This window comes from Thermobia domestica, unplaced genomic scaffold, assembly GCF_964235325.1.
Source record: "Thermobia domestica unplaced genomic scaffold, izTheDome1.hap1.1 HAP1_SCAFFOLD_644, whole genome shotgun sequence".
NCBI lineage: Eukaryota > Metazoa > Arthropoda > Insecta > Zygentoma > Lepismatidae > Thermobia > Thermobia domestica.
In genome coordinates this window covers 6,236-22,730 of record NW_027656354.1, presented here as the reverse complement: position 1 = coordinate 22,730, position 16,495 = coordinate 6,236, and the positions used below count along the sequence as shown (strand labels likewise).

Below are 16,495 nucleotides of genomic sequence, written 5' to 3'. Positions count from 1 at the left end.
ATCTTTGGTTTTTGTGGTCCTCTTTAGGAGTTTCGGGACCCAACGGGAGCACAGTTTCCTAAACTTTAGGTGTTCAGAAACAATTTTGTAAAGCACTGATCTCGACACGTCAGGAAATTCGTTTGAGAGACCTGTTATTGTGAAGCGCCTGCTCTCACGAACCCTCGCTTCAACTGAAGCCACCAAATCGTCTGTAATCGAAGAAGGGCGACCGGAGCGGTCCTCATCATGGACGTTGTCACGGCCGTTTTTGAATTCTCGTACCCACTTACGCACTTAGCTTGCACTCATAACAGTATCACCGTACACTTCGCAAATCTGTCGATGAATTTCTGCAGCAGACAGGTTACTTGCTGACAAAAACCGTATCACTGAGCGAACCTCACACGCGGCGGGCGACTTGATAGTCTTAAACATTGTGAAAGCACAGAACACAACCGTACAGGTCAGCTACAGAGTTGAAACTGAGCACAGTTGTTCCCGAGGCATGCCGGTACACGACGCACACGCTAGTTGCGGTATGCGCGCGAACTACTAATGTCTACAACAAAACGGACCTTACTTAAAAAACACCCTCGTATTTAGTACTCAAAGTCTCTTTGTTTGTTTATGAAAATATTGAATTTGTATAATTCTATCGTGATTAACTGTAATAGCTACTTAATCTTTTGTTGTAAGCCCCCGGCACTTTCTTTTATTAGGAGGGGGTATTCCATACAAGCGAAAGCCTCAGATGGACGGCGTCCCCCCAGAGTATGTGACCGCGCCCTTTTTACATAGCCAGTCCACCCCTGATTATAGATAGTATCTTGATAACATATTCAGTGTTGAAATATTCTCTTCATATTATCAAAAATAAAAAGGTATTACATGTGTAACAATTAAAGACCAGATATAAACAAAAGTCAAATACCAGAACATATGAATGATAAAGAAGATTGGTGATATTAAAGTGTTTTCAATGTGTCTGCAAAATGAAATTTAGCCAGAAAAGTTTCCAATAATGTTTTTTAATTACTGTGATTTTAAAAGTATATATGCTGGAAATGAAATAATTAAAAGTCAAAATTTTAACTTAGAATCCAGCGTTAACTCGAAACATATCTTATGGCATAAATTTAAAATTTACTGTAATAATCATGAATAACAGTAGAAGTTTTATTATTTCGGCGTGCATTTATTCTTATACAAATTATTTTTACAGAGAAAAGTAGAAAAAACTGTGGGTAGTTCATTTTGAACACAATGAGACATTCTAATCATTTCATAGCTACGAGAAGTTGGTTGTTTGAAAACTAAGGATTACTTTAGACATTCAGGAAGAATGGTCGGCGTAGAGCGAAAAATAACATCATGAAAAATTGATAACACGTAGTCTAGACATAATTAAATTGCAAATAGAGTACATTGGAAGTTCCCAGGAGTGGGGATACAACAGGAGACCTTCCTTCAACAAGAAGCTGGATTGTGTTGATTCTGCTGCGTCATAATAAAGGGCGCCACAAGTTTACACATTTTCGATTAGTCTTCTTTCCTTACCTGTTACGGAAGCTCCAGTAATAAAATATAAGAACACATGTTTGAACTAGAACTTACTAGAACTCGTACTTACAATAGGCAAAGTGGCGACGCCAGAGGGGGGCCGCTCACTAGTGGTTACGTCTGCCCCCTAGATATGTTGTATTGTAATCTAGGGCAAGTAATATAAAACTATCCTTTTCGGTATACAAAAGAATGAATGCTACCTCTCCCCCCCCAAAAAAAACTTTCTCTGCCCTTCCGTTTGCTCCGTTCCCAGAAGTTAAACCTAGCGTCGTTACTGAATAGACTACCTCGATTAATAAAAAAGAAAAAAAGATATTAACTACCCTGGTCAAATTGGAAATATTATGCTGAGAAGTAGGAATGAAGGGAGACGCGACAGAACGACGTCCCCTTAGTAAGAGTAATTATTAGTATCAGTAATTATTAGTAAAAAATGGGAAACTCGGATATTAATCAAACTTATTTGTAGACTGACTATAAAATCCGTGCTAAGTGCCAAAATGAAAACGTTGAGTAAAAAGCCCAGATTTTACTTCAGAACTGGTGGGACATAGACCCACGCTCATTCTTCTGGCGGTTATTTGAACTTCCACAGTGAATATTAGATAGCCCGATTTTAACTGAGCAGTGTCAGGCACATAACCCACATTTTGACATTAAACCGAACTTTTCCATTTTTGGAACAGATTTCATTTTCAGTCTACGTTTATTCTGCATCAAGCGCTATCTATCCTTTTAGTTGATCGATTACGAAAGTTTGCTTGTGCTCTCTGCTCCTTAAGGTTGTGTTCTGCTGACGTAGCCCAATCAGACTGTAGGCCCATCTATTAATGACCGTCACCTTCGATTTCCACCCCTGACTGCGCTCCTATGTAAAATCCTTTCTTAATTTTATTTCAACATATATAGTAGAGCTTATTTTTGAATTTTTATAGCTAATTTTGAATCTTAAAGTACTACCGATAAACCATGACAATTCATGTTCCAATTCTATCAATGTATTTAGGATTTTACATGATTCTAGTTGTCCTAACCTACTTGTCTAGTGGCTAGCGCGCGCCTTTGGTGCACGCTATTCCGGGTACGATTCTTGGAGGGAGAGCCTTGAAATTTGAATACGTTATGGTGGTTTGCATTCCACCTTTAACTGTAAGTTCTTGTATCATATAGCTTCGGTGCTGAAAAGGGACGCTAAATTCCAACGAACCATGGATTTTAATTGTCTCGTTCAACTAAATCGTTCGAGATAAAATTATTTCTATTGCTTTTACTTTTTCAGTAAATCCATATAGTAAAACTTAAGTCTCCAAGCCGACCTAAAGTCTGCATTGCGAAGAAGTCTTCAACCTCACGTTGCACTGCTCAATCATCAGGAAAGGTCTTTCCTCCCAACAAGTGATCGAGATACAGTAACAAGTGGTAATAGAGATATTGGAGAGTGGGAGAGATATTGGAGGAATAGAATGGGTGAGAAAGTACTTTACGCATATACTGCAATTCATGGAGAACTTGCTCTGTAATTTGCGTGACAGCATTGACGTGCAAGATGAAGATAGCAGCATATCTGTTGACCATTCCTGGATGCTTGCGGACAAGTTTATGGTGCATTTCGGACAAGTTCAGTATTGGAACGATCTGCATTGATGGTTGCACCTTGCGTGGCGCTACACGAGCAAAAAGTCCTTCCGTAGCTGGAGAAGTGGATTAGGAAACGGTCCTGGACGTTAATCATGATGATCCAACCATTGTCCTGAACTTTTATGATTGTCGTAACAGATGCAATTTTCATCTGAAATGACAATCCGATGCAAGAAATATTCCCGGTTATTCCATACACTCGGAGAACTGCACACCCACGGGAAGCAATTCTTGTTAATCGAAGTCAACTCACGTAGGATTCATCAGTCCAACATTTTTACCTTACCCATTGCATGGAGCCACTGAACGGTTTTAAAAGAATCATGCTGTACGTGTAACCGCATTTAACTTTCTTGATCTTGTTTCTTATACTGAATTATCAATCATACTATACTATTGTTTCATTACTGAAACATTTAATTATGAAATACCAAAAAAATATATAGATATTTTCGTGTAGGTGTGGGCCGGATTAAGGGAGGCTTAGGGGGATATAGCCCCGGGCCTCAAGGTAGATAGGGCCACCATTCTGATCAAAGTCTCAACTGACTATCTAAAAAGAATAATGAAGATACAATGTTCATCATAAAATAAAATATAACCAAAAATATGAAACTTATTCCCTTGAATTTCCTACTGTATTTTCACAGAAATGTATTAGGTGGTCACCAGGGTCCACATATTTTTTCTAGCCCCAGGCCTCCAGATGGGTTAATCCAGCCGTGGTGTAGGTCAAGTTTAGGTACACCAATCGAAATAATTGTGGAAAAATTATAAGTCTTTCACTAGTTTCCTTCTTCTTGTCCTCCAAAAGATTTGCGCTGGGTGACATGATGAAGTTCAACGAACTAGCAGAAGTAATTACTGAAAAATTAAAATTCGTTCATAATTTGCGTATAAATACGGTATCTGAATATATACCATAAGAACTAGTGCAAAAAATACAAACCAATATGTGCTAGGTATACATTAAAAAGCACGAACACTAGCAAATCGAGTGAGGGCAGTGCGAAGCTGGCGTTCGAAGGAAGCAAAGCGTCAGGACGGTGAATATTCGGGTGAGGAAAGGTAGTTAAAACGCATGGGTTTTCGCTGTCATATGAGTTTCTATATCTCTTGTAATTGCTTCACAGTAGTTGCTTGTAATTGTTCATAATTTGCGTATAAATACGGTATCTGGATATATACCATAAGAACTAGTGCAAAAAATACAAACCAATATGTGCTAGGTATACATTAAAAAGCACGAACGCTATCAAATCGAGTGAGGGCAGTACGAAGCTGGCGTTCGAAGGAAACAAAGCGTCAGGACGGTGAGTATTCGGGTGAGGAAAGGTAGTTAAAACGCATGGGTTTTCGCTGTCATATGAGTTTCTATATCTCTTGTAATTGCTTCACAGAAGTAACGCTACAATCTTATAGGTATACATAAAATACAGCTTTTCTCCACACCGGCCGAAAATAGTATATAATACAGTAAACTTTCATATGCACTTACTTTTAACCATCGTAAACCACTTAATGATTTTACGCTAGTCATCTTAATCTTGTAAAATAAAATACAGTTGCATTACTTACTATTTAATTCTGCCACCTGCACAAACATGTCTTCCTATACGGAGTACTGAATTTTGTTTGCAAATTCTGAGTGTGACTAAACTTGACCGGCAGCGATAATCACAATAGCAAGCCATTTTGGGCTCATCCAAAATAAATTGATTTTGCTATGTGTGATACCGTGGTGATGTGATACAGTGGAAATGGTTTCTTATGGAACATGAAATAGAATTGTTTTAGATGTTTCAAACGTAAAATTTGGAAGTTATTCCCGCTGACCTAGTAGCTAAGGTGCGTGCCTTTGATGCACGAGTCGCCGTGATCGATCCTCAGCGGGAAAGCATTAAACCCATTATGGTGGTTCGGATCTCACCTTCAAGGATATTGTAGGACCAGAGGCACTTCTCACATAGCCTCGGTGCTATAAGGGACACAAATATAATAGTATTACAAAAATGTTGGAGCGTCAATAAACAAAGTAACGAATGTTGAAGTATTTTTGAGCGAAATATGTGAAATAGTCATATTAACTATAATAACCAGAGTTATTTTAAGAGGTTGACAGTATATTATATATAACGAATCATAAGTTTTTTTCTTTAAAAAAAAAAAAAAAAGGATTTACTCTTGTAGAAAGTGGTTCTATATTGTACTTAAAAGCACCGAAAAGACAGATAAAGCCACTTCTACTTTTATATTTTCTGGAATTGATCTATAAACTGGTCACAAATTCCAATCTTATTGACATATGGATGATGTATGATAAGTGCAGCTTATACTCAACTAACAGTTCACCAACAATCTATAATATCCAGATTTGAAGAAAATTTTTTTGCGTGTCACCATTACTACTTAACTAGAGTTGAATGATTACGAAATGTATCATTCGGTTAGTGCAGGGGTGTTGACTTTTAAGCCAATATCTAGAAGCTTTAACGTAATTGCATTTTTAAAGCTGGGAACAAAGCCTACAGTGTTTGCTATGATTTTGATAATAGATTGAGGAAAGCAGCGGCGACTGCTTGTAAAAACCCGCTCAAGGGCAGATTTATTGCTGCTTGATCCCCTTCCAATATGTTGGCTTCAATCAAACAGCAATCTTCTTTCAGAATCAGAAACAAAGGATCAATACAATGACATCTGTTTTGTAACCTAGCAACAACTACAATCATGACACGTATACCTTTTATCCCTGCCCTCAATTGTTTAACTAAAGCGTATTCCTTCAAAATAAATAAATTAGAAATGTTCTTTTCCTCCTAGGAACAAAATGTTCAGCTTACACATTCACGGAAATCTCACAGACTATACTTTCACTTTTCTTCTCTAGATTTTGTGCGGTGAGTGAAAAAAAAAAAAAAAAAACTATCCTGAAATCCTCAACACTCTCCTTTTTATGTAAAGGATATGATTGGAGGAAGAAGTGATTGTTAATTACAGGGAAGGACCATTCGAAAACCACTGAAATAATGAATTATTAAAATTTTCAACCTTTATCCATTTAGTGTACTATCTCATTTTATATACATATACATGATTATGATTTCATTATTTATATTTCTTTCATCGGAAATGCACTTTTATCACTAAGTACCTTTCAATCATTTCTTGTGGGAGGCGTTGCCCGGGTGCAGATTGACTTTAGGAAAGGTTAACCGTTAAGGATATAAATACAGCGTACGGACATATACTGTAGAAACTAGTGCAAAAACCATGAACCACCCTGTGCTAGGTGCCCACTACAAAGCACGAATGCGAGTTAGGGCAAAGAGTGGGAAGCATCCATAGGGAGAAGGTGCATCAGTGACGGTGCTTATACGTGTAAACGAATATGTCGCAAAAATAAATAAATAAATAAATAAAAAGTTACATATTTCTTATGTACTTCAAAAACTTATTGTAGCATATAAGAAGAAATTAAGAATTTACTTTACACTGGAACATTGTCTTCACATAGCACTTAAGTTTATCATGACTTCCTTGTGCAATATTACACAGTTACAAGCATACACTTTGAATTACGTTTTAGAATATGATTGAGGATATCAGAGATAATATTCGCATATACCGTATTTCTACGAATATAAGGCGCCATCGAATTTAAGGCGCACCTGAAATTTCACCTCATTTAAACTCATTAAAAAAAAAAACTTCGAATCTAAGGCACAGAAATAATGTAGGCCTACTAATACATTCTTATTTTAACCACCATTCCTATTTTGTTACATACTACCGGTATGTGATACATTTATTTATCTACAGTATATGTGGTACTATGCCGTGCAACATTGGTAAGTTCTGTACATTTTTCAATCTGACCCTTCACTTTCACTTTCAGCGTCACTCTGTTGTCCTGACAGAGCAAATTTAAATAGGAATAATTTCGATAGCATTTTCTTATCAGTAAAACAAAATGTTCATTGTTCGTAAGCGATTACAATCTTTGTGCAGTCTGTCGTTGTAATACAACCAATTTTAAGCAAATTAATTGAACTACGGTACTAGTATTAAAGACTGCAGTATATTCTATGTTGTAACCTACGTGCAATGAATAAATATGTAGGCCTATATTGCAGTATATACATCGAATCCAAGACGCCATCGAATCTAAGGTGCACCTGAATTTTGGACGTCTAAAAGCTGACAAAAAAGTACAACTTATATTCGAAGAAATACGGTATTTTGATTACTTATACATTGCTTTTGTGAAAAATATCACATATTTCTTCTAAAAACATTACCAATTTTACAAAACCATGCTTCCTAGAACTGGGGTAAGACCCGGTTTAGAAACAGAATTTTGTCAAATACTCGTTTGTAGAAACACTAGTTCACTTATTCAATAAAGATCTTATATGCCATTACAACTTCCTAACTTGAGGTCAGGGCCGGCTTTAAGCCGATTGGATCGATTGTTCCCAATCGGGCCCCGCGCTTAAGGGGTCCCCGTGCTAGTGCCGTCTCTACTCTACTCTTCAGTGCCGTTTCCACAGCATATTAGGCCCCAGAGCAGACAAGTGTGTTGCGGTCCCTATAACTAAATTTTCTCTTAATACCTGTGATCAGTGGCGTATTTACGATTTTGTTTCAGGAGGGTGCTTTGCTAACTTTCGGGGGGGCTTTGCCTGAAAATGTGAAAATTCTGCAAGATATTTCATATACAGGGTTTTCATAAAGTATGGACGGATTTAATTTGCTTATAATTTACATAAAAATGCTCATATTGAAATCAAATAAAGTGCAAACGGTGGCGGAAGGATTAAATTTTTACCTGTAATCTGCACCAGCTCAGTTCATTCACCGCCACACCTCCAACTGGGCGCCATTTACGTCCACACATTCGCGTAGGCGGCGCTGGAATCCACTCACTGCGTTCCGCCGTGCTTGATCCGAAATGCCAGCCACAGACTCCCTGATTTTGTCCTTTAAGTTCTCCAAACCACTTGGCTTCTTTGCATAAACTTCCGTTTTCACATGACCCCAAAGCCAGAAGTCACAGGGGGTAAAATCGGGTGATCTTAGAGGCCAAGCGGTCGGGCCACCTCGGCCAATCCATCGGTTAGGGAATTTCTCGTCAAGGAACTGTCTCACCTTCATTGCATAGTGAGGGGGTGCCCCGTCCTGCTGGAACACGATGTCGTTCTGGATTCCACGTGCCTCCAGTTCCGGAATGAGGTATTTCTGCAACATATCCAGGTACGAATTTGCATTCACGGTCTCCTCTTCAAAAAAGAACGGTCCAATCAGATGATCATAGGACACCAAACGTTCACTTGAGGGCTATCTCCCTCATGTGTCTCAAATTCCTTTGGGTTTTCCGTGCCCCAAACGCGACAGTTGTGTCGGTTAACCTTCCCGAAGACATGGAAGGTTGCAATGGATGGAATGGATGGAATTTGGTAAGAAACTGACCCTTGCCCTCCCTCTCCCTCTCTCAACGTGTTCAGAGTTGCCGCTTATCTAACAGTGTAGCCAACTAAAAATTTAATCCTTCCGCTACCGTTTGCACTTTATTTGATTTCATTATGAGCATTTTTATGAAAATTATAAGCAAATTAAATCCGTCCAGACTTTATGAAAACCCTGTACTTGACTATAGTAAGATTTCGGGGAGGCTTAAGCCCGGAAGTCCCCCCTCAAATACGCCACTGCATGTGATGAATACATGCCATTCTGCTTGCGGGGCCCCGTACCGTTAAGATGGCTCCGCTACTTTCGATTGTCAATACACGTACATCCATGGACTCCACAAGGGAGGGTATGGCCTCTCCCTAACAAGTAAATGAATAATTTGTATTAAGTTTCCGGGCATAAGCAAATATTTTCTGAATTTAACGCTGCAGTAGTTTCTTTAATTTTTTACAATTTCTGTTGTAAAAATAGATACTATGTTCAGGGAGTATTCTGCACACCCCCAACACCCCTAACACTCTCCCAACTTTCCTTACACACACCTCTGGGCGTAAAAAATATTGTTTTCTTTGAGTTTGTCTAAAAATATAGACCTCTATATCATTATTGTGGGTGCACACCCTCTTTTATTTTGAATACCCCACGAAGTAAAATTTCCTGGCGTTATTGTTGATTGTCATGTGATACTACCGTAAATACCGAGATGGTATCAAATAAATCATCCTCAGTGCGACTTCTTTGCATATCCTTTCTCTTATTACAGCTATATTAAAAATACAAAACCAGAGGACAAACCTTACTCTCTACTGCGAAAAATCCCGTGGATGTATTTTATTTATTTATTTATTTATTTATTTATTTATTTTATCAAGTCATGAAAATCGAATGTATACTAGTGCGTACTGGATAGATGACTGCTTATGAAGGTTTGTCTTCTAACTCGAATAATCCAATGGAAAATATCTCATCCATCTTCTATCAGTTACTTAAGGTTTGTGATCGTCTCATCACCATTTAATTTTGTCTGCAGTCGATAACGATTTCAAGCTAATTATACCTACGATGTTCTCACTAGCGTACATTAGGTTTTCTTGACTTGAATTAAAGATACAGCTGTTAAGAAATATTTGAACCGACGAATTCATATCAATATGCATTTCATTGTCTTAGAAGTATAAACTTATAGAAACAATAGACTTCACCATTGTATTTCTCGTAAAATTATAGCCTAATTTGATATAGGGGAAGGTTGGGCGGAACGGGGTACTTAACAAATGGCTATGTAAGGATAATAAAAATGACAAAAGAATATTGAAAATTAAGTTAATATATTATTTGAAGTTTTAGGCATAAATAGCACCAGTAGTTGAATGATATGTGTCCAAACCTAAGGATACACACGTGTTTATCGAAAGTAATGTTTTTTCGCATGGGCGTGAACACACGGGGCACAATGGGGTATCCTGAATTACGGCTGGTAGTACTTACAACCGTAAACTTCTTCGTCGTCGACACTATCTACACTTGCACAGAATTGTGGCCAAAGTTTGCACAGCATACGCGCAATAAATCCCTCATTAGATTGGGAATACCACCCACCACAATAAAGGCATGTAGCGTCCTCTGATGAGCTAGCGCTCAATTTCTTCTTCCTTGTTGCTTCTGTTAGCTCTCTTGCATACTCAGGTGCGTGATCTGTCTTCTTCGCCAGCTTCTTCTTGTCCTGCTGCTTCCTCTTCTTTCTTCCATCTTTTCCTTCTTCTTCCTAGGCTTTTGTTTCTAATGCTGCTTTATACGGCGATGGTGTCAAAATTGCCGTTTTTACTCGTCTTTTGATGAGTCTCTTGCTACCAGTCTTAACTCTGGGGAAAGGTAAAATATCCTTCAGTGACATGTGTAGTAATGTTGTCACGTGGGGACTGTCTGTTCCTGTAGTTGACGTCGAGGTCCTGGAATCGGTTCGTCAAGAGGTCTACTTCCTGAAACCGTGGTCACATCTGGGATTGTGGTTCTGTGGATGACGACGAAGGTTCTAGTTTCGATGCTGCAAGGGAACAACTTCCTGGAACAGTTTGTTTGTAGACATTTCTCGCTGGTCTCTGTTTCTTCTTTTTGGTTGCAATGTGATATCAGTAGCCCATTTCGTCATATCCCGATACACATGTTTAGTGCTTCAGCGGTAACTACGTGGGAAAGATTACATACTATAGTCAATAAAACATAGAACAACTAGAACTATAATTATGACTTCAGCATTCTGTGCATTCTTATTTGTCTTTATCTTGAGCTTTGTTCCTGTTGACGTTGCAACAGGCGTCGAAAAACAGAGCGCAAACACTTAAATGATTCGTAGGTGCTACTCGCCTTCTCCAACGCTAACGCTACTTGTTTCACACACCGGTAGGGAGTCGACATTTAGTTTCCTGCTGTTTCCGCAAGGCTGCAGCACCATAGCGCGGAAATAGGAGGGGTATCCCATTCCACCCCGCTACCCGTTCTACCCCGCCTTCCCCTATTTAAAGAAGTCGAACAAGATACAAGATATCCTACTTGAAGATGGCGGTTATGATAAGCATACCCTCAAATAAATGTCTACTTCCTTGCGGTGTCTGTTAATGTTTTTTTTTTTTTTTTTATCCCTTTACTCGTTTTAGAAATAAAATGAAATTTTCAAACTTGAAACACATTGTTCTGGCTTTTTCTGATCAATCAGATATTTGGCCACTGCGGCCGTCTTTATGGACGGAAACACTTTAAATTTTGCTTACGCTCGTTTCTTAATATTCCACACTTCTCTGCCAAGTTTGGTCAAGAAACTAGATTTCGACAGCGATATGTTTACTTGTAAGAGAAGGAAACTACGAAATACTGGTACAGAACCTTCTTGAAAAATTGTGAGACACAAGGGTGAAATATGTATTTTTTAATAAATTCACTCACTATCTGCATTTCCATTTGAGTTATTTCTCTGAAAAACAAAAAATAAAATAAAATAAAATAAAATAAAATAAAAAATAACGTTATAAGGAATGAACAGTCAGCGTTCTCACCAGAACATTTTGCAGTTGGAAAAAATATTATAAAGGGAAATGGGACCCGCTCATGATGGGACATTAATTTTAGTTTCTCCTGAAAGAGGACTCCACAACATAGAAACAGATATTTGTTTCGAAATTATCTTTGTCATTAATCATATTTCTTAATCAAGCTTATAAGTAAACATGCAGGGTGTACCGGGGATAAACTGACAAACTTATCATGTGTCCAGGATCTCAATACAAGAATTTTTTTCTGCGACTTTGATCGGAAATGTTTAATTACGGATAAAGAGTTAATTAAAGGTAATTACTGGAATTGGTCATTCCTCTTACCCTTTTATCTCTATCTATGTAATAAGCGTTTTCGATCAAAGTCGCGGATTTTTTCTGTGTATTGAGGTTCTGAACACACGTGAAGTTTGTCGGCTTTTTCCGGAACATTCTGTATATGAATACTTAATCACGGTATACATATAAGTCTGTAAATGATGTGTTTGCAATGTTTAATATCACATACATGTATTTTTTTCATTGAAAATTAGAATTTATCTTCATAAAGACCTTTTATTTTAGATCTCAAAATATATTTACTCCTCTCAGCAGTTAATCATCATCATTACCATAACAGAAAATCTTAAGGTGATACGAAAAAAAAAAATGACTGCATTTTCGTTTTAACGGCGTTTGATTTAGTAAGATTGCATTGTTTTATCTCTGCACAATTTTGTAAGTTGAAAATTGTAGATGTCTTATCAAGTGCTACAAAGTTTATTACTGGAACTATATGTAAAAACTCGATACTATGTACACCACGCGCACGCGCTAACCACTAGACCAGCAGGGAGAGCGCTATATATATATATATATATATATATATATATATATATATATATATGTTACCGTCAGAACCCGAAATTAGGTAAAACTAGAATTTCGTAGTTAAAACTAGTTTTCTCAAAGCCGCTTCGAAAGAACTAGTATTAACTAGTCAATACTAGAATTTACGATGTTAGTTAGGTAGTTCTAGTTTTTACTATTTTTCCTTCTAGTTAAAACGTGTTATTACTAGTCAAAACTAGTATTAACTGAAATGTGTTACCGTCAAAACCCGAAATCTGTTGAAACCAGAATACCCTTGTTAAAACTAGTTTCGTCAGCCTTTCGTATTAACTCAGTATTAACTAGTGAATTGTAAAATTGACAACGCTTATTAAGAATGCGTAGTTTACTATTTATTTTCATTAAAATACAATATTACTAGTGAAACCTGAAGAAATGTATTTATTTTAAGACACTTAGAAATAACTTTTCTTTTGCACAAACATCATAAATGTTTCTATATATTTCTAAAAAGTATTATGGCACTCACAATATCATAGAAATCCTTTGTTTTTGCAGTACCTTGCGAAATATAAGCCCTCTTGCATGCATAACATGTGAATCCTTGTCGTTCAAATACAATTCTATAGAAACACTTATTTATTAAGAAATACACAGAAAAGACTTCCGTTTTGCAGAAATATCTGAAATGCTTTTGTATGTTAGCACAAGGTAAAATACACACTACTATTGCACTACTACTTATTCAATTCGGTGGTGCCAAAGCAAATCTACTGACGTAATATTGTATATTTATTATGAAATACAAAGAAAAACGTTTTTATTGCTAAAACATCTGAAATGTTTCTATTTGTTACCACAAGGTAAACTATCATGGCATTTTGAGTTGCAGAGAAAACCTTTTTTCTTGCACAAGCATCTTTTCGAAATACATGCTTTCTTGCACACACAACGTGTGAACCCTTGTGGGGTTAATGCTGCTTCCCTGGCTGCAGTTCTCAACGAAATTTCAGTATCTGGTACTTCGACTGGTGTCAGGAACTGCTCATGGCAAATGTCGAATTCAGACCTACAACAGACACATTTTGTTTAATCACATGGTGTGGGAATCCTGAATCACTTATATTAAAAAATAATAATGACTTTTCAAAACAAAATAATAATGTATTTTAACGCACAATTTCCACATCGTCATAATTAGTATTTCAGAGAAACACCGGTAGTTAATCTGCGTATTTCCTACAAAAACGCCTATGCACTAAAGCACATTTCACGAGTACCGGTTTCACAAGCTAAACAACAGTCTTTTACCGGGATCAAGTTCGTGACATGTTATCAATCTACTGGTGAGTACACAGCAGACAACAACAGATGGATTACACATTATTAAATCGGTTCCGGAAAAACATAATGGACATTATAACAGAAAATTATTTTGACATAAAATGATGTGAAGAATCCATCATTATTTCGGTTAATAATAATATTACAGATACGTATAAAACACTTGACCAAACTCCTCCCCATTAATTTTTCCGTTTTTTGAAGATTGTGAGAAGTTGTAGGTCACTATCACCATTTTGGAAAGCAAGCAAGACAGAATTTAAGTAATTCTATGATCTAAAAGGATCAGCGCTGTAAACAATTTACTTTCTGTATAGAAATTTGAATAGCTGTGAATAATGATGTCACACGCTGACTACTCAAAAATCTAAACAAAAAAATAAGTTGTTTACAGGAATAATCCTTTCAGATCACAGACTTATTAATTTCTATCTTGCTTGCTATCCAAAATTGTGATAGTGACCTACAACTTCCCACAATCTTAAGAAAAAGAAAGAAAAGAAAGTGGTGGGGAGCTTAGTCAACAGCGTTAACATATACAATATAGCTCTTAATTACCGAGCGGCCATAGATCAGTTGGTAAAGTGCTGGCTTCGCATTCGGAAGGTCGCAAGTTCGCGTCCAGCGGCCCACCATCCTGACTGAGGATTTCCAGCTTTTATCCCTCTCATACCAATCAAAGAATGTGATAGTGCCTATAAAACTAGGCCTTAACCAACTTCCTTCCCATATGCTATCTCGTACCAGAGATGCTTAAAGGCCTTAAATGAAAATGCTTAAGGCGAAAATGAAAATGCTTAAGGCCTTCTGCGGGCGTGGTCGCGGGCTCTAAATCCCGCTGGGAGCCCTCCGCCTCGGATACAAACCCGAGCAATGGTTCGGATCATACTTAAACCTGTAGGTCCCGTCGTTAAAAGCTCCTTAGCTTGTTTAGGACGTTAATACAAATTCTATCAATAAGGAGCACATAAAAGACAGAAAACTTACCTGCAATATAATTTATCCAGCTTTCCATCCTTGGTTCCAATCTTGTGCAGATCTTCATTTTTTTCTAGAACAACTCCAATGACATTCCGAAAATCCGCCTTTGCTCTGTCCACATCCGGGATTGGTATTATGACATTATCTCCCACTTCAACAGGTGGATGGGTGGCATCAGAGATACGTTTCATTTTCTTGGCCTGCTTTGACAAATTTTCACGTGCTTCTTTCCTGGATGATGTGATATCAACCGCACTAGGACCAGCCTCATTTTCTCCTTCATCAAATGTTTCATGTTCACTAAGGCGCTCATTCATGTCCTCAATAATACTCACGAGGTCGTCCTCATCGTTTATGTTTTGGAGAACATCTGATGACAGTGCTGAAGTCGTAAGTCCTACTCTTGGCTCAATGCCGAACATCGCACGGTATGGAGACTGTTTTATTCCGGAATGATAAGCTCGATTTTTCATAAACTGAACAAAGCGGAGACCATTTGACCAGTTTGTTGTTTTATTATCATGCATCCACGAGGCAAGCATATTTTCTATATCTTGATTTGCCAGTTCTACTGACCCTTGGCTTTGGCTGTGCCTGGGCTTTCCGTTGACTAACTTTAACTCAGGCCAGAGTGTCGTTAGTTCCTTGATGACAGAATTAACAAACTCTCTGCCATTATCAGAATGTAAAATGCAGGGGGCACCAAATGTCAAAAATATGTCTGTCAGTTGGTAGGCTACTTCTTCAGCTCTTTTGGTTTGCAGCGCTCGCAGTAAGACAAACTTCGTCAGATGATCCTGGTATACCATGATAAACTTGAACTTACGATCAGGGTGTGCTTGCATGTCTATCAGGTCCACTTGACATCGGCTGTTCATTTCTGTGTGAAGTATTGGCTTAGAAACAAAGCCCTTCTTTTTCATACTTTTCTTCCGTTGACATGTTTCACACATTGACAGAAAAATATTTATCATTTGAGTCGTAACGTTGGCATATTTCCTAGAAGTTTCAGCTTTCATTCTATCTCGACCTCCGTGTCCCACAGCAACATGTGATGCTTCAATAACATCAAAGATCTCCTCGGCAGGTAAGTAGTACTTCACAGGCTCACTATTCGACACCAGTTTTTTTGTTTCACCAATTTCCAAAACATTAAACCGTTTCAAACGTCTGTACTGTAAAGATGTTTTCTTTGCAGCAGATTTTGCCTCTTCAACTTCAGTTAAAAGTTTACTGTAAACGTCCTTGGTCATTGCATTATAGTGACTGTCTTTTTCATTTTCCAAACGAATAATTTCTTTGAAGAATCTTTCCTTCAAAATTGTTTCTTTATCGGACTGACTCATTACAATGAATAATCACCTCACACTTCCCGAAACACTAACACACGCGTAGCCACGACAAGAGAGACGCACCTGCACACTTTACAAAGGCTCCGAACAGACTTAGAGAAAACAAAACAATACTTTCCCAGTAGGAGCAAGTCCGAACTTGCAGAAACACTGTTAACTGATCCATTTTGGTCAGAACTAGTTTTAACTAGTAAAAACTGTATATGATTCACATTATATAGCCTTTTTCGTTAATTCCAGAATTACCTAACTAACATAGTAAATTCTAGTATTGACTAGTTAATACTA

At 37.6% G+C, this 16,495-nt stretch overlaps 1 protein-coding gene and 1 pseudogene across 1 annotated transcript in view; both read right to left on the bottom strand.

Moving 5' to 3' along the window:
• Window positions 1–6,061, bottom strand: part of LOC145677133 (solute carrier family 22 member 3-like) — a gene marked incomplete at its 3' end in the record, with an annotated part of 75,564 nt that extends 69,503 nt beyond the window's left edge. Inside the window, 1 exon segment of the mRNA XM_081747777.1 lies at window positions 5,924–6,061.
• An 8,796-nt stretch (window positions 6,062–14,857) lies between these two features.
• LOC145677132 (KRAB domain-containing protein 2 pseudogene) lies at window positions 14,858–16,108 on the bottom strand (annotated as a pseudogene).
• Window positions 16,109–16,495: the final 387 nt, after the last annotated feature.